Raw genomic sequence first — 19,154 nt, 5'->3', positions numbered from 1 at the left:
CTGATAAGATGCTTTTCTCACTTCCCACTGGCTTCCTTAGGTTTTGCAAACCCTGCAAGGAATTTGAAATGTGAATTGTTGAGCCAAAATCAATCCACCAGGTGTTAATATTGACATTAACCATATTAGATTCATAACAAACAAACGAGATTGGATTACCTTTGTCCGCAAGCCATTTCTAAAATTTGGCACATTCCTTATTCATGTGTCCCTTCTTTTACAGAAGAAACACTTGGAATCCTTCTTGATATCAGCTTGGGGAGGTACTTTACCTTTCCCTTTCTTATTAGCTTGAGATTTGCCCTTTCCACGCGTTGCCAGCATTGCACTTTCTCCCAATTCCATCACCAGTCTCTCTTCCTCTTGAACACACATGGTCATGAGTTCACTAATTGACCATTTATCCTTATGTGTGTTGTGTGAGATTTTGAAGGGTCCGTATTGGTGCGGAAGAGTGTTCAGAATGTAGTGCACCAGGAAAGACTCCGATATTTCAACCTCGAGTATCTTCAATTGAGCCACAGTGTCCCTCATTTGCATGACGTGCTCGCGTACACCTTTCACACTGGTGGGCCTTAGGGATGAGAACTTCATGATTAGGGTGCTTGCTAGTGCCTTGTCTGAAGTGACGAATTGATCATCAATGGCTTTCAGCAAGTCTCGGATCTTTTCATGCTGATCAACGGAACCATGAATACTAGCTGAAATTTTAGTCTTAATGAACAACATGCTTAGGCGATTAGATCGCTCCCATCATTCATAAAGCGTGATGTTTGCTGCAGTGCTGGTATTAGTTAGTGCTGGTGGTTCATCTTTCCTAATAGCATAGTCTATGTCCATCCACCCCAAATGAAGGAGAATTCTCTCCTTCCAGACCTTATAGTTATCTCCCTTAAGTTTAGGGATATCACAATGAATTTCAGAGAAATTTGCAGGTTGTACAACTGCATAAAATTAAAGATCACATGCTTATGTTAAATTTGAGGCCTAAATAAAATTTCATGCTTTACCAATGTAAATCATGCTTAAAATTGAATCTAATGACATAAAAATTGTTTGTGGACTAAATTTTCAATTCAAGCAGATTCAATTATTCTTTATGATAGAATTTATCAAATTATTCACTTAATTCATAATTCTAAAGGGTATATTATGATTATAATTTGATATAAATTCTATTTTAGATTTGAACTTTATGATAAAACTATTAATTCATAATTCCTATGGGTAAGTTATGAATAATTTGATATTTTATCCTAATTAATTATATAAATATAATAAAATTTCCCGTGGGATAAAATTTATTATATTTAGTATAATTAATTACAATTAATGTTTAAATATTCTTTATGTGATCCTAATCAATCATAATATATAATATTATTTAATTAGAGATGCTATGGCTATTCTCTAATCAATTAAAATTTATATGCATCACTAGACATTATTTCTTTTATGCATAAAAATTAGCTTGATATGAGAATAATGATAATTTGCATAAATAAAACTATAATATTCATGCATAACATTTAACGATGGGTCTCGTATACTCATCCAAAATAACTTGTTTTAATTAGAGCAGAAATAATCAATTCATGCAAATTAAATATGTGCATAGTTAATAATTTTGCACAACAATTTTCCAAATTGCATATAATTAAACCAAATAAATATTATAAGCATAAAAATTGAGCAAAAATTAGAAAATTCTCAAAATATGACATTTAGCCAAACAAAGCATGTCTATAAACACCAAGGCAGAGATAAGAAATAGCTCTGATACCAAATGAAAACATAATAACGATTCTATAATGCGGAATAAACATGTAAAAGAATCGAAAACTTGAATGCCCAAGAAATCATACCTCCGGCCATTGATGTTATTCGCACTCTGATGTATTTCGTACACAATTGCCTAGATATTTTACACCACCTCAACAACACTTTACGCTTTGCCGAGATTGGAAACCAACTCCCTTCGAAATATTTATGTTGCCTGTATTGCCTGTCGTGGAAATTGACGATGGAAGAGAAGATGGAAATCGCATAACGAATATCTACAAGCCTAGAAAAATAGTGGTACGGTATTGCCCTTAGAGAGACTAACAATTACCGCGATGTCAGAGCCAAATGGAACAGATGAAGTCTCACATGTGACCAGGGCAATTATCGAGCAACATGCGATATCAGGATTTGTCAGACGATCAAATGGGCATCAATAGAGAGTGGAAATTACATGGGAAAGTGTGGACATAAATCAGTTAAACCACATCAAACACGCACGCTACACCACATAGACATATATACAAATTTTCCACACACAAAACTAATGCTTCCCAATGAAAACAAAAACCTAAAAGCAGCAGCACTAAAAAACCTATGGTCGGATTAAAAATAGAGAGAAAACTACAAGGCCCTTAGATTTACAAAAATTCACCCAAAAACTCTCATCCGTGTGGCACTTCCAAGCTCTGCTCACTCTAACTTGATGGTGTAAGGCTGAAGGGGATTGAGTTAGTGAGCTTGGGGACCAAACAGAATTATTTATAGCCAAGCTTCCATCAAGCTTTTGTTGGCTATGTGTCAAGTGTTCCATAGAACATGGTAAAGAACTGCAGAAGGAGTAATGGACCACTCTAGGAGCTCCCAACAAGAAATTAATTAACTGTAGTTGGTTTCTGTAATTGAAGGAAATAACTGGCAGATTGTTTCCAAATTATCGGCGGTCGTTGGAAGCTATAAAAGGAGCTTAACATTTGAAACTTGCTAATTATCTTCCAAAGAAACACCACTTGAGCTATCTTGTTTCCCATTTAAAAAATTCAAGAGAATCCAATTCATACAAAAGCAAAATGATGGATTCTATTCTCTAAGGGATGCAATGGAATATGGTGCACATGAGCGCATTATTGAAAAACATAAATAAATATATTAAGAATCAATGTTCATAACTATGTTTGCATAATGTAGAGAATCAAGAGGCATGAAATAACTAGATAATTGTGAAAGGGAACGTGTATCTTGTCATGACTCATATATCACACTGATGCAATAACATTGTTTCAGCCATAGTTCAACCTGAATATATCATTATGGAAAAAGATAATTCCTTATGGATTCAGAAACAAGTGAAATAGTTAGCTGAATCTGAGATGGTGTTCTTCATCGGCTAACTACAACATGTCACTAACAAAGACAACCATTCCACTAGCGGGATCTGAAGACTGGCAATCGACAACATTGATGGCATGTTTCACTTCTGGAAGGGAAATCCTGTGAGCTTCGACACAATTCTCACCAACCCCTGGTGCTTCTAACCCTCAAATGTCATCATGGAGGTTTCCTAATAGAATCCCTATATTAGCTCTATCGGTATCGAACGCGTTGTAGTAGTGTTCCACGAAGGACTTTGCCACATCATTTGGATCCATTGTTTTGGGCTCAGAAACCATTTGGTGAGAGCCCGAAATAGGTCTCGATTGGACTTCATTACCCCATCTGAAATTTTTGGATGAGTATTGTAACATATTCTTGAAAATAAGTACCACCTTTTCAAATACTACTTACAAAATCTCGTGTTTTGGTGTGCCAAACAATGTCATGACCTCTTTGGTTTTGTTCCTAACCATTACTACTTTTGATTTGGTTTCATGTGTTTTTGTTGTGTTTCTCTTTTGAAGCATAAGACCCGAGGATCGTTTTAAGCATAAGGACTTCCACACAATTTAATAGACAACACTTGTGTAAAAGTTGATTGTGCACAACATCCGCACATCTCCGCACAAGTGTAGAGATCATAAAGTATAAGTTGGTGTAGTTATGTTTACAATCACTTCAATTACTTTCTTGTTAAAGGATGGAGATGAAGAAATTGAGTCGTGGCAATGGTGATGGCTTTGGTCTTCATTACCCCATATGAAATTTTCATATGAGTATTGTAACATATTCTCGTAAATAAATACCACCTTTTCAAATACCGCTTACAAAATCTTGTGTTTTGGTGTGCCAAACACCACCATGGCCTCCTCGATTTCGTTCCTTGCCATTATTACTTTTGATTTGGTTCATTTGATTTTGTTTTGTTGCTCTTTCAAAGCATAAGACCGAAGATCATTTTAAGCACAAGGACCTCCACATAATTGAATAGATGATGCTTGTGTCGAAGTTCATTGTGCCGAGGTCCTCCACACAAGGACTTCCACACACCTCTTCACAAGTGTAGAGATAGTTCGATCACGTTACTTTGCTAATAAAATACAACTAAATAATTTGAAATCTATGTATTATTAAACCATGTAAGTTAACCAATAGGAAATAGTATTGGGAAATGCAACATAGTTCAATGCCATGAAAATATAAGCACTAAGATCTTACTCTTTGATTTTTTTAAAAGGAAACAAAGTTTCTATGTTAAGGGATATAAATTTATCTTGTTTCTTAATGATGCTCGATAGAATTAAATCCTCATCATAACATAGCTATAATGATTGGCACAATGATATTGTGTCTTCTCATCATAACATAACAATAACTTTATTGATTGGCACAGTGATATTGTGTCTGGAAAAGTGTATTTTTGAAGTAGATGGAATAGAGATGAATATTTTAATTAAATATAAATGAAAAGGTGAAATTCCCACTATGGAATTGACGGATAAATTAAGGTTTTTAAGATCGTCAAATATAAATTGGTGTAGTTATGTTTATAATCACTTCAATTGCTTTCTTGTGAAAGGAAAGAGATGAAGAAATTGAATCATGACGAGTGCAATAGTCGCGCTGTATATATGGTAGAAATAGATGGATGCAAATGAGTCCTTTGACACATCTACTTGTTTCATCCAATGGAGGAGAGTAGGCACTTTCATAGAGGCCCTAACAACAACCCATTCAATCACTATATTTGAATCCCATGCCACCGTGATATCCTCAAGTGAAAGCTAGCTAATGCAACAGAGTACCCCCATAGCACCAACAATGTAGTTCTTGTGTTGGTTCCAACAACCCCAGACCAATGGAAATGATAAGTCATGGAGGGGCTAGTAGAGATGATGGCCCCATAACCACATTTCCCATTTGCAATAACTCCGTCGAAATATCCCATTGGTGAGGTATTATCAAACTCTTTGAAAGTCACTCTATGTCGGGAGAGAGCGGGTTTGCAAAGGGCCCATTTCCATGAAGTATACCACTATTTTCATGGAAACATATTTATAATCAGGGAATTTGTTTTAAAAATTTACACCATTGCATAATTTCCAAATGCCCCAAAAGATGTATAAAGGAATAACCTTGTACCCTAGGTAACTTTTTGTCCAGTTATGTAGCCTAGTGATTATAGAAAACCTGTCCACCAATGAGGAGATCCTCAGAGTGCTAGATACCTCTACCCAAATGAGGGTCACATAAGGGAAATCCAACAATAGGTGTTGGGTATCCTCATATACAGATTTTCACAAAGGGTGGTACCCGAGGCCCTGTATTCCCCTTTTTGCTAAATCCCCCCATGTTAGAATGCGATTTTGTATTACAAGCCAACCACAACAATTTCAGGTTTGTGGGAAAATTCCACCTTCATATTTTAGCCAGCGATTCATTTGGGGGCCCAGTCTCTACTCGTAGTGGATGAACCTATAAGTATATTTGGCAAAGATTTCTCTTATGAGGGGGATCTTGCCCTAGGAAATTCTATCTGCCCTCTCCGACAAGAAGATCCCAACTTAGTGTAGAGATGTTCTATAAGCTTCCCATTTTGCCTAATGCTCTGGGGGGATTGCCATCATATCAACATGTGGCTATATAACATGGGTGAGAATGGTAGATTACCAATGTTAGCAAGGGTATGGATACCCCCCTTGTTAATAAACAGGATGATCAAAGGGGAGAGAATGTGGTTCTCTTCCATGCCCAAAACCACATCTAAGCCATTGTATATTCGATCTCCACGACCAACCATCCATATAAGGTTCCCGAATAGCCAAGGCTTGGATTTACACATGCTGTGCGAAATGTAGGATGCATTCCTCTTCATCAAGGCTCTAGATTGTATGTAGTCTTCTAAAGGGGCCCGATTAAGATATTTTTTTGGAGATGATTTCTGGCCATATCCTAAGGAAGTTGAAAGCTCTCCATAGATTTTTTGTGAGAAATGCTAGGTTGAGAGGCAGAGTGTGAAGTTTAAACCCCAACCACCTTCCTCTATTGGCTTGCAAATTTTTTAGAGTGAAAAGATATTTGATCCCTCTAGGCATTTGGTAGATTAGAGGTAAGATGCATATAGGCTGGTTTAATTTCACCTTTTAAATGGCCTATATTCCACATGAATACAATGGGTTTTCATAAGCTTGGAGTTCAAAAACCATCGGAAACTTGACCAAGTCAAGTTTCTTTTAGTACCCAACAAAAATTAATAAAAATAATCATAATATAATATTATTTTTATTTTTATTATTTTAGTTTGAAGTTTTTATATTTATTTTAGCATAGGGTTATTTTTATTTTATTTTGACCGATTCAAAATGTTTACTATACATTACATTACAACATCTCTACCATACTGTGTTGGGGAGTGCCTCTCCATGCAATGGGGTCTTTTATGTTAATGTGTAAGTATTTTATTTTATTTATTATTGCAATGGGAGGTGTTCTATAGTCCAATATGGAAAATATATTGTAAAACATTATGTAATGTAATGTAATGTTATGTTGACTTAGTTAAATTATTTAACATAAAATTTAAAAATAAAAATCAATACTTGATATAGTTAGCGATCAACATAATGAATGTATAGGCCATGTCCCTTTATATAACCATATGAAACATATAAATAACTAAGCATGTTCTTCAATCTATCTCAAATCCATGGGAATCCAAGGTTGACACTTGAACATTTTGGTTAAGCATGCTTATTTCTCTTAGGAGAATCCGTGGAAGCTTCATCGACTTCTTCATTCGTTTAATGGTTTCTTCCTGTTTCTATTGCCTATAATTCTGAAGCATTATGAATTGCAATATTGTTAATTCCATTGCTTTGATCGATTTGGGTTCCACTCTTCACATTGCAGTTAACATGCCATCATTGGCACAATATTCGCGTACTTTGCATAGGTGCACGACTGAGCCAAACCTAGATCCATCTTAACTCCAGATCTACCAAATGTCACGAGGGATCTAATCTCTGGAGGTGCAAACCTTTCCTCAAAATTTGTACTCAAAAAAGAGGTTTTCACCTCGACATATTTGATCCCTCTCAACACTTGGTAGATCCAGAGTTACGATGGATCTAGGTTGGTTATTAAAGATGACAAAGTCTTTTATGTTAATGTGTTATTAATATTACAAGTCTATTATATCAATGTAATGGGAGGGAAACAAGATCGTGATATTTTTTTACAAGTTGTCTTTAAGTGTGACTTTTTGAAAAGTTTTTCCATTTATTTTCTTATCTAATTTGTCTAGAATCTGACAAGGATTCATTGAAATCACAAGTTTGATGGGTGAACTCTGCACAATCGAAGTGCTCCAAGGGTTTTTAAGGGTGCTTAATACATATATGTAGTCAGAAAACCAATTTAAATAACACAAATAAAGATTTCACCACAAATTTTCCCATCGAATTTTGGCCATAAATCCATCAGAAACTCCAAAAAGTCACACCTAAAGAAAACTCATTTTTATTATTATTATCAAGTAGTACAATTTATTATAATTTAGTGGTGAATTTAAAATGTGTAATTATTATTGGTTGTTTTTTGATAATGTTATTGATAATCATGATTATTTAGATAAAATCATATTATTTAAAATAATGGGTTAATAATTTGTTGATAGTTTATAAAATGGTAAATTTTTATTTTTATTATATATTATTGGGTTTTCAGTGATTAACTTGTTACTTTTTCATTAACTAAAGTTACAAAAGAAGAAATATATCGTACATGGTTATGCACTTATTATTTCTAGTTATGGTAGGATTGGAGGTTACAATGTTTCCATCATTGATGTGACTCATGTCCCAAATCTAAGTGTCAATATGTTGTTTGTACCTGAACTAACCCAAACTAGAAAACATGTTGACTTATGGCTTGACAAGTTTGTTGAAAATGATATTAACCATGCCATTTTTGTTGTTGTTGCTAAGGGTGTTGGATACTTTCGATGTCAATGTATCAAAACCCTAAACTATAATACGATTGAATAAATACACATGAACATTAACACAATGCAACCCATAAGAAATAACAACATATCTACTTATTTATGCATGATTACAAGTGGTTCCCTTGCTCATGATGGGAAAAAAATCTATAGTTTCATTAGGGGAGTATGATTGCTCTCCAAATTAAGTACAATTTAAGGCCCATCTAACTTTTCCTAGGTACACTAAACCTCTCCTTCTGCACTTAATAATGTAATTTTTAGCTTTAATAAGTTCATTGGAAGGTTAGAGATGATTACCATATCTTGTGTGCCTAATGTGTTTATTGTGCAAAATATTGAGAGTATTTGGTACATATCACTAGGAATCTAGTCAAGAGAAGAATACGAGACCTATCCTCTATTGAAGGAAAACCAAAACTTAGTTGTCTTAGAGAAATTACTACTCCTCCCTATAGTTAAGAGGTCACATGGAGCAAGATCCTATTTTCTACAACCCTCTCTTCAAGGAGGTTTCTCCTTAATTATTTTTGTATAAATATAAGGCTCTAATAGCCCAATGGGAGTAGTAGAAGTTAGAGAGAAAGCTAGAGAATAATCAAAGTTACCCATTAGCTTAGAAGTTCTAGTTCTGCGATTTTCATGTACAAGCAATTTTTTTTATTAATGAAAGGAACCTTCAGTTCTTAGACTGTTGTTCCTTCAGGGATTTGAGCCTCCTTATGTTAAGTCCCATCCCCAAGTGCTTAGGACCCTACTGTAATTTTACTTTTCATGCTTTAGTTCAAATATACATTTATACAATTTCATTTCTTACTATTATTTTATGCGGATTTATAAATAAACTTGTTAATGTTTTTTATACATCTTGTCATAATGAATTTAGCCATAGTCCCTTTATGCAATTTAGTGGACACCCTTCTCATGCAATAACCTGTTTATATTGTTGTTATTTAATTCTTTTTCACATATTTATGCATTTTGTGTTACATAAATTCTTGTTTTGTAGAGCTATAAGATAGATTAGATTTTCCCTTTTGTTGCATGAACTTGTTAGAAAATTATATATTACAGAGAAATGGAACACAAAAAATATCAGAGAAACATAAACACAGAAAACACATAAAACAAGAGAGAGACAAATATACATGGTTCACCCTATTTGGGCTACGTCCACGAAGAAATAGCCAGTCCTTCCTTTTATATTATCCAACAAAATGAAGAGATACAACCTACAACAGATCTGTTGTAATTCCCTCTTCGCTCTCACACAATCTCCTCTCTCTGTCTCGCTCAGAATACACATCTACATAGCCGCAATAAATTTCCCTCATATATAGCGAGGGGTTGCCTTCTAGGGAAAAAAAACCAAAATTAAACATAACTTCTACCGTCAGATCATCCACCTAATGAACGACCTAGATTGACTACGAAATTACAATACGAACAAGGGTCCAATGCGGAAATACCTATGAATAAAGAAGATAATCAGGCTCCACGCCCAACAATCTCCCACTTGGAGACTGATTATAACAACTCCACCGCTGCTTCATTTTCTAGGCAATGACTCCAATTTGGACATAGTTGTTTCTCATCTTCATCATCATACTTGAAGACCAATTGAAATCGAGCAGAATCTCAGTTTCTCCCTGGTTACAACTTTTGTTAACATATCTGCAGGATTCTGGCTAGTGTGTATCTTTTCCAGCTTCAACTTTCCATCTTCCAACACTGACCGTATGAAGTGGTACTTCAGTTGTATGTGTTTAGTATTGGAATGAAATGATGAGTTATTTGCAAGATGAATGGCACTATGGTTGTCACTGTATAACTTGCCCAACTCCTACTTCTTACCCAATTCATCCAAAAACCTTTGTAACCAAATCATTTCTTTACTAGCCTATGTAGTAGCAACATATTCTACTTCCTTCATTGAGAGTTCAACAACACTGCAATTTTGAAACCCAACTGACAGTTGTTCCACCTACAGTAAACACATACCCTGTGTTGCTCCTCTTGTTATCTCTATCACCTGCCATATTTGCATCAACATATCCCTGTAAAGAAATGTTTGAACCACCAAAGCATAATGCTTGATATGTGGTACCTCTCAAATACCTGAGAATCCACTTCATGCCATCCAACGTTCTTTTCCTGGATTGTTCATGTACCTTCTTACAACTCCCACTACATGTGCAATATCAGGCCTTGTGTAGACCATTGTATACATTAAGCTTCCAACTATTGATGCATATGGAACTTTAGACATATAATCCATCTCTTCCTGAGTGTTGGGACACATCTCCTTACTTAGATTTAAATGGTTAGCCAAAGGTGTACTAACTGATTATGCATTCTACATATTAAATATTTTCAACACCTTTTGTATATACTTAGTTTGAGACGATGTTAATTTGAGATTTTTCCTATCTCTACTTATTCTCATACCAAGGTTTTGTTTTGTAGCACCAAAATCCTTCATTCCAAATGAGTTTTCCAATTTTCTTTTGATCACATTTATTTCCTGCATGTTAGAACCTGGATTAAGCATGTCATATACATACAATAACAATATAATATAGTTTCCATCATTTTTCCTTTTGAGATAAACACAATGATCAGAGTGACACCTAGTATAACCTTGTTCAGACATAAATCTGTCAAATTTTGGATACCACTGCCTTGGAGCTTGTTTTAAGCCATACAAGCTCTTCTTCAACCTACACACTAGTTTCTTCTTCCCTTTGACCTCATATCCTTGTGTCTGCTGCATATAGATATCTTCATCCAAATCCCCATGGAGAAAGGACATCTTTACATCTAACTGCTCAAGATGTAAATCTTTAGCAGCTACTAGACTTACAATAGTTCTGATTGAAGTCATTTTAACAACAGGAGAAAATACTTCATCAAAGTCTATACCTTTTTTCTGTGCAAACGCCTTCACCACAAGTCTATCTTTATACCTTTTTCTACCTCCATCTTCTTCCTTCAACCTGTAAACCCATTTACTCTACAATGTTGTTTTACCTATAGGCAACCTGACTAAGTCCTAAGTCCGGTTATGTACCAAGGAGTCCATCTCTTCTTTCATGGCTAGCTCCCACTTGTTCCTGGTTTCTAACTGCACCGCTTCTTCATAACAATTTGGTTCACCAGAATCAGTCAATAGTACATAATATAATGAAGGAAGTATCATTCAGGGGGTCTACTTATCCTAGTAGATATTCTAACACCAATTTCAATTGTTTGAGGTGAATTTTTCTATTGTGGTTGTTGTTGTTGTTCTGGTTGTTAATCATTATGATTTTCAAGCACCTTTACTTTTTCTCTGATCTCATCAAGCATTGTGTATTCTCTGTTTTCTTTTTCCCGTTCCTTTTCCTGCATCTGATCCTTATACAAAACCTTTTCATTGAATATGGCATCTCTACTCCTAATGATTTTGTGATTTTCATAATCATATAAGTGATAACCAAAATCATTAACACCATATACAATAAAGGTACATTTCTTTGATTTGTCTTCAAGCTTTGTTCTATTTTCTTTATTAATGTGGACAAAGGTTTCACAACCAAAAGTCTTTAAAAATGAGTAGTTTACCTTTTACTTGTCCATCCCTCCTCTAGAATACCTCCATCCAAGGAACTTGAAGGCCCTCTGTTTATTAGATAAACATCAGTATCTACAGCATCTGCCCAAAATTGTAAAGGCAATTCTGCATGCAATCTCATGCACCTTGCACGCTCCATGGTTGTCATGTTTCTCCCTTCTGACACACCATTTTCTTGTGGTGTTCTTGGAACTATATTCTCTCTGTGAATTCCATGCTCTGAATAGTACTTATCAAAATCTTTGCTGCAATATTCACCTCCATTGTTTGATATGAGACACTTCAACCTTTTTCCTAACTCATTTTCAACCAAAGCTTTCCATTTCTTGGAAGTATCAAATACATCAAATTTACTTCGAATACAATAAATCTAGGTTTTCCTGGTTGCATCATCAATAAAAGTAACATAATAGCAAGAGCCACCGAGAGATGATCCTGAGCAGGTCCCCATACATTTGTATGCACAAGCTCTAATTTTTTGCTCTTCTTTTCTTTCCCAACTTTGAGGAATCTGGCTCTCTTCTGTTTTCCATAAACACAATTCTCACAGAATTCCAAATCAACATGCTTCAAACTTAGCAAAAAAAAATTGAGTGAAGAATTCTCATCCCCTTCTCACTTATGTGCCCGAGCCTATGATGCCACAATTTTGTATATGCTCATGTAGAGGTTAAAGGATTAACAAAATTAGAAATACCATTGCATAAATACAATGTACCAACCTTTTCTCTGTTTTCTATTACCAGGGCTCCTTTAGTGACCTTCCAGGTTTTATCTATAAAAATAGTTACACAACCTTCACCTCCCAAATGCCCTATTGAAATTAGATTTTTCTTCAGATCTGGAACATTCCTTCCTTCAATAGCCATTTGTTTCCATTCTGCTATTCTATGAAAATTTTACCCATTCCAATGATTTTACAGGGTTTATCATCACCCAAATGAACCTATCCAAATTCTCCTTAAACATAATCATGAAAATGTTTCCTATCAGGTGTGGCATGGAATGAGGCCCCTGAATCTACCACCTAGGCCTCTTTAATATCTTCCAAAGAAAGAATCAAATCATCTTGCAACACATCACTTGTCACATTCACTTCATGATTGTTTTCTTGTTGCATGTCTCCTTCTTTTCCCTTCCGAGACTTACAGTATTTCTTTAGGTGTCCTTTCTTCCCACATTTCTAGCACACTATCCCCGATATATACTTGGATATGCCTTTCCTTGACTTACTGTGATATCCTGGGCTCTTTTCTCTTTCCATTTTTCTTCCCCTAGTCTCTGCAATCAAAGCATTACCTGATGTCTCATCGGAGCTTTTCCGTCACATTTCCTTGCTAAAAATTGCACCAACAACATCATCAAACTTTAAAGTGCTAGATCCAGAGTCAGAGTTACTAATGGCCATAACTAAACCATTCCAACTTTCTGGAAATGAGCACAGAAATAACAGAGCCCTAACTTCATCATCAAAATCTACCCCGACAAAACTTAACTAACTAGTAACCATATTAAATTCATTTAAATGATCGTAAATAGATCCACGTTTTGACATATTCATATTAAATAAACGTTTCATAAGAAATACCTTATTAAAGGCCAAGTGCCTTTTTGTTGAGAATATCCCATTTTGTGTATGTCATACTCATTGACTTCTTTGTCTTTCCGCTCAATGGTAGGTACATATATTTGATAGAGATAATCTTCCATCTGCATCTTCCATAGCTGGTATTTTTGGCCGCTAAATGTTTCGACCCTAAACCTACCATCTTCCACCATTTCTTCCACTCGAACAAGGACCCTTATCTCCTGCGATTTTATCGGCCAAATAGACCTTCGACTCTGATACCAATTGTTAGCAAATTATATATTACAGAGCAATGGAAAATATAAAATATTGCAGAAACATAAACATAGAAAACACATAAAACAAGAGAGGCACAAATATATGTGGTTCATCCAATTTGGGCTACATCCACGGAGAAACAACCAATCCTTCCTTTTATATTACCCAGCAAAATGAAGAGATACAAACTACAGCAGATCCGCTGTAATTCCCTCTTCGCTCTCATATAATCTCCTCTCTCTATCTTGCTCAAAATACACATCTACCTAGCCGCACTATAATTCCATCATATATAGTGAGGGGTTGCCTTCTAGGGAAAAAAAAACCCTAAAAAAACCCTAAATTAAACATAACTTATACTGCCAGAACATTCGCCTAATGAACAGCCTAGATTGATTAGAAAATTACAATATTTTACAAGGTAATTTTACATCTATTTTTAGCTTCGAGGGTGCTACCCTCGAACCCCTGCCATGGGTGGGGGGCCTCATAAAAATCATTGTCACCCGCCCTAGCGACGAACAAACAGTATGCGTTGCCACCCCATTACGAACTGGGGTCCAATGTGGCGATACCACTAAATAAAGAAGATATTCAGGCTCCACACCCAACAGAAATGACCCATCGTAATCAAATGAGCTTGGGAAAGACTCCTTAAATCTCCTTTAACCATCCTTCACCTTATTCATCTCTCAAACCACATGTAGAACATATAAAACTTCTCTTGAGTCTATCTCATGTAGCAAAATAGGAGCTTCCTGTAATAGTCCACATATTGCATCAAAACACCTCTAGATTTTCACCCAAAGCATGTTCATCCTCCTTTAGCATGTTACAATGCACACTAGACCCTAAGGGTGAAATTTGGAAGCTTAGAGACCTATTCGAATTGATAACCTAGTTTTTGTAGAATAATTATTCATTTTATTGCATATTATGAGATTGATATTTAACCACTTTCTTTTAGTTGAAAATTTACTTCTAAAGCACATTAGAGAAATTTGGAAGCTCAAAGACTGTAGATTTTTACTATAGACTCAACATCTTATGTGATATGCTAAAACACAAGACAAGAATCTACTCTACTCTGTAGTGGAAACCAAATTTGATCGATGAAAACAATAAGCAGAAAAGGAAGAATATCAATTGCAAATAAAAGAATATTTCTCTGGGGAAATCAACTGTTAGAAACCCCGACTATCTATATTGCATTAACCATAAGATTTGAGAGAAAATACAATGATTGTTCAGCCTGAACAATTCCTATACAAGTATAATCTATCTCTTTGCCTCACAAGCCAGCTCAATCCAACACTTAGCCAATTCTACTGCCTGCCAAGCCCCTACTTCCTTGCGCAATTCCTAAGAGAATTATCCCATATTTAATTGGGAAATTCACTCTCCATAACTGCTCAATCCAAACATAGGTCCTCAACTGATTACATGCACCATCTGTACAACTCAGAAAATTATACAACCTATAGTAAATTGTACTTGAACTCTAATATCAACTGGATCTTCCTCTGAATTGACATGCATGAGTTATTTATGAGTGAATATTCAATTAACTGGTGTGGTATTGGTGATGCACTGGTGCACTACTCCACTATTAGAACTCTACTAGTTCCTCCAACAGTTAGAACTAGTTTAATTGATTATAACTAAGTTAGACTTAGTTATCTAATTACAACTCAAAAGAACTCAAAGTGGGCCCCTAAAATGTAGGGATCACTCTACATGACTCTAGATAAACTTCCAACTCAAATTTCCTAAGTCAGTTAAGTCAAATTAACTTAATTAACTATTACAAGTTGTTATGAGAATATAATTTCGATTTAATTCACAATTTAATTCAAGGACAAATTAAATTGGAATTTCTTGTTGCTATTTTTAACACTCCCTCTCAATAAGAAAGGGATTATCAGCTACCCCGATCATGTCTTTGTGAAACTCGAATTTTCATCTTGACAAAGCCTTTGTCAAAATATATGCATCCTGCTCCTCTGTGGGAATGTACTCCAACAACATAATTCTCCTTTACACACAATCTCGAAGATGATGATACCGAATATCAATATGCTTGGATCGATCATAAAAAACTAGATTTTCAGAGAGTTTGATACAACTCTGATTGTCATAATAAATCACAGTTGGATCCATTTGCTGACCAAACAAACCAACCAAAATCTTCCTCATCTAGATAGCCTCACAAGTTGCTTGACTAGCAACCATGTACTCTGCTTCTGCTGAATTGAGTGCAACTGATCTCTGTTTCCTATTGTACCAAGAAACAATTCCTGACCCAATACTAAAGATCCCTCTTGATGTTATCTTCCTATCGGATGGACTCCCTGCCCAATATGCATCGGTGAAGCCTTGAAACTTCACTTCCTTTGTCTGTATGTACCATAAACCATACTGAGTAGTGCATGTGAGGTATCTCAACACATGCTTGGCTGCCTTCCAATACAACTTGGTAGGCTTAACCATTGTTTGACTAAGTTATTTCACTGCATAGCACATGTCCGATCATGTGTTCACCAAATACATGAGTGAACCGATAAGCTTCTTGTAAATAGTAGCTTCCACTACTTCACCGGAAGTAGCATCCTCGTTCCTCCAATTACTTGCTAGAGGCGTCTCCATGGGTTTACTGCTCTCCATGTGAAACATTTTGAGTATCTCATTGGCATACTTGCCCTAAGAAAAAAAAAGTTCCTCATCACCTTGTCATACTTCCATGCCCAGAAAGTAGTGCATGATCCCCTAGTCCTTCATTTCAAACTCTCTTGCATGATCCTTTGTGCAGGACTTGATCAACTTATCATCACCTGTTATAATCAAATTTTCAACATATAAAACAATAATCAACAATTTACCTTCGACCACAACATGGTAAAGTTTCGCATCTGCTTCACTTTTGGTGAAGCCTAACCCGGTGAAATAGCTTTCGATCCTAGTGTACCAAGTATGAGGTGCTTGTTTCAGCCCATACAATGCTCACTTGAGTCGGCACACATGCAACTCTCTGTAGAAGGTCTCGAAACCTTCAGGCAGCTCAATATACACCTCTTCCTTAATCATGTCATTGAGGAATGTTGTCTTTACATCCATCTGATGTATCTTCCATCCCATATGCACTGACAGTGCCAAAATGGATCTGATTTATGACTACCTTGCAATAGGAGAAAAAGTCTCATCATAATCAATCCCCTCCACCTAATAAAATCCTCGGGCCACAAAACTGGCCTTATGTTTCTCCACACTGCCATCTGCTTCTTGATTTACCTTGTAAAGCCATCGGGAACTCAACACTGACTCTTCCGTTGGTCTTGGGACCACATTCCAAACATTGTTCCTAACAATAGAGTCATACTCCTCAACCATGGCATCAACCCAAACTGGTTGTTGCTCTGCTTCCTCAAAAGAGGGTGGCTCTGTATCTACACATTCACTCATAAGAGCCATGTATCCGATGTACCTCTTTGGTGACCTACTCTACCTGCATTGTGATGTGGGTGCTCCCACATTCTCTCTTGCATCATGCAATAGCCTGTCAGCCTCTTTGGTGTGATTTCTCCCATCTCTCGAAGAATCTACATGAGTGGGTGTCTCCAATCCCTGATCCTCTACGTGTAGCTTCTCCACATAAATATGAGGTTCCTCCTTATGATCAGGTGATCAATATTTAGCTAAAAAATTAAAGCGCCTAGAATTGCTCAAACATTAAACAACTGCATCTGTCTCGGCGATACAATCCCAACGCAACTCGTTTCACCCCAAACAGAGCTTGTATGAGGAAGATATTGCATTCTGTCCACTTTGCCAAACAGAGGAATTTTTTAGAAAAAAAGTACGGTCACTACATAGTTAGTAGTCTGTATTGCTCACGTGGCAGGTGATTGGGCAGGTCAACAACTAATGGAGTCTCACCAAGTGGTGCGTTGTGGTTGGTCTGAAGTGTGGTGACTTGGCTTGATGTCATTGGTTGGAGGAAGGGCCAATGAGGAGGAGACATGTGGCATGCTCAGAGGCCGCCACGTTTCCCTCCCCAAAGGTCGGGCATTATCGGGGCACAGTGGCAAAATTATGGGCAGGTCCGCGAAGTCAAACCCGCGACCTCGCCCGCACAAATCACGTGCCTTACCGTTCTACCACCGCTTTGTTACTTAACATGTAAGAGTGACAACTTATATTTAAATGTTATGACATTGCGGTTTCGAGGTAAACCGTTAGCGGTAACCTCTCCGCATGTGACCACACGATACCATACAGTGGCCAACACAAACCATAACCGCGTAAATAGCGCTAATCATGATTAACAACTAATTAAACTGCAGTTATCATTTAATTAATGCGGAGTTAAATTGGCTGAGTATTTGGTGGAGCCCCTAAATTCGGCGCTAACTCCAGATTTAGCAGAGTTAAATGGAGTTCCTCCTGTTTTAGTGGATAATTCCTAGGAGAAACTAATTGTGCCATAAATTTATATTCCTAGGGTTTAATATTAAGCATGGGGTTTATAATGCCTTGGGTTTTTAATATTAATCTCTTGGGTCTATAATATTAATGTTAGGGCTTAATGTTTATTTTAAGGTTTATAATATTTATCTTAGGCTTTATATGTCTTCACTATATAATATTTATCTTAGGTTTTATATGCCTTGGGTTTATAATATTAATCACTTGGGTTTGTGACAAAGATTTTCTCAATGTGAAAATCAATCGTCGTGAACCATGGTCAATCATGGTCAACATTGGTCAAACATGGTCAACCATAGTCCAACACCACATTATGACAAAGATGGTCTCAATATGAAAATCAACCATTGTCAACCATGCTCCAACGTAGAATCGTGAGAAAGATGGTCTCGATATGAAAATCAATCATGTTCAACCTTGTCAATAACCATGGTCACATTGTGACAAATATTGTCTCATGGTCCAACGCCACATTGTGACAAATATTGTCTCATGGTCCAACATAACATTGTGACAACCATGGGCATCCATGGTTAACCATAATCCAATGATGCATTGCAGGAAAGATTTGCTCAATATGAAAATCATCCATGGTCAATCATGTTTATTTTAGGGTTTATAATATTTATCTTAGGTTTTATATACCTTAGGTTTATAATATTAATCCCTTAGGTTTAATATTATTCCCTTGGGTTTTTAGTATTAATCCCTTGGGTTTTTAATATCAATCCCTTGGGTTTATTAATCTAAGGGTTCATATTCCTATGGTATAATATTATTCATAGGGTTTATAATATTAATCCTATGGCTTAATATAAATTCCTTTGTTTTATAATCATGGTCAACCATGGAATAACATCACATTTTGACAAAGATTGTCTCAATATGAAAATCAACCATGGTCAACTATTTTCAACCATCATTAGCCATGGTCAATCATGCTCGACCATGCTCCAATGCCACATTGTAACAAATATTGTCTCAATATGAAAATCAACCATGGTCCAACATTGCATTGTGAAAAAGAATATCTCAATATGAAAATCAATCATGGT

General features: G+C 36.0%; 1 pseudogene; it reads right to left on the bottom strand.

Annotated features, from left to right (window-relative positions):
• Positions 1 to 3,062: 3,062 nt before the first annotated feature.
• Positions 3,063 to 3,431, bottom strand: LOC149154521 (nuclear transport factor 2B pseudogene; annotated as a pseudogene).
• Positions 3,432 to 19,154: the final 15,723 nt, after the last annotated feature.

The sequence above is a fragment of the Pinus tabuliformis genome, chromosome 9, assembly GCF_031772625.1.
Source record: "Pinus tabuliformis cultivar Carrire ecotype Pingquan chromosome 9, CPIR1, whole genome shotgun sequence".
NCBI classification, from domain to species: Eukaryota; Viridiplantae; Streptophyta; class Pinopsida; order Pinales; family Pinaceae; genus Pinus; species Pinus tabuliformis.
The sequence above is the reverse complement of the archived record's forward strand: the minus strand, read 5'-3'. Positions and strand labels throughout refer to the sequence as shown.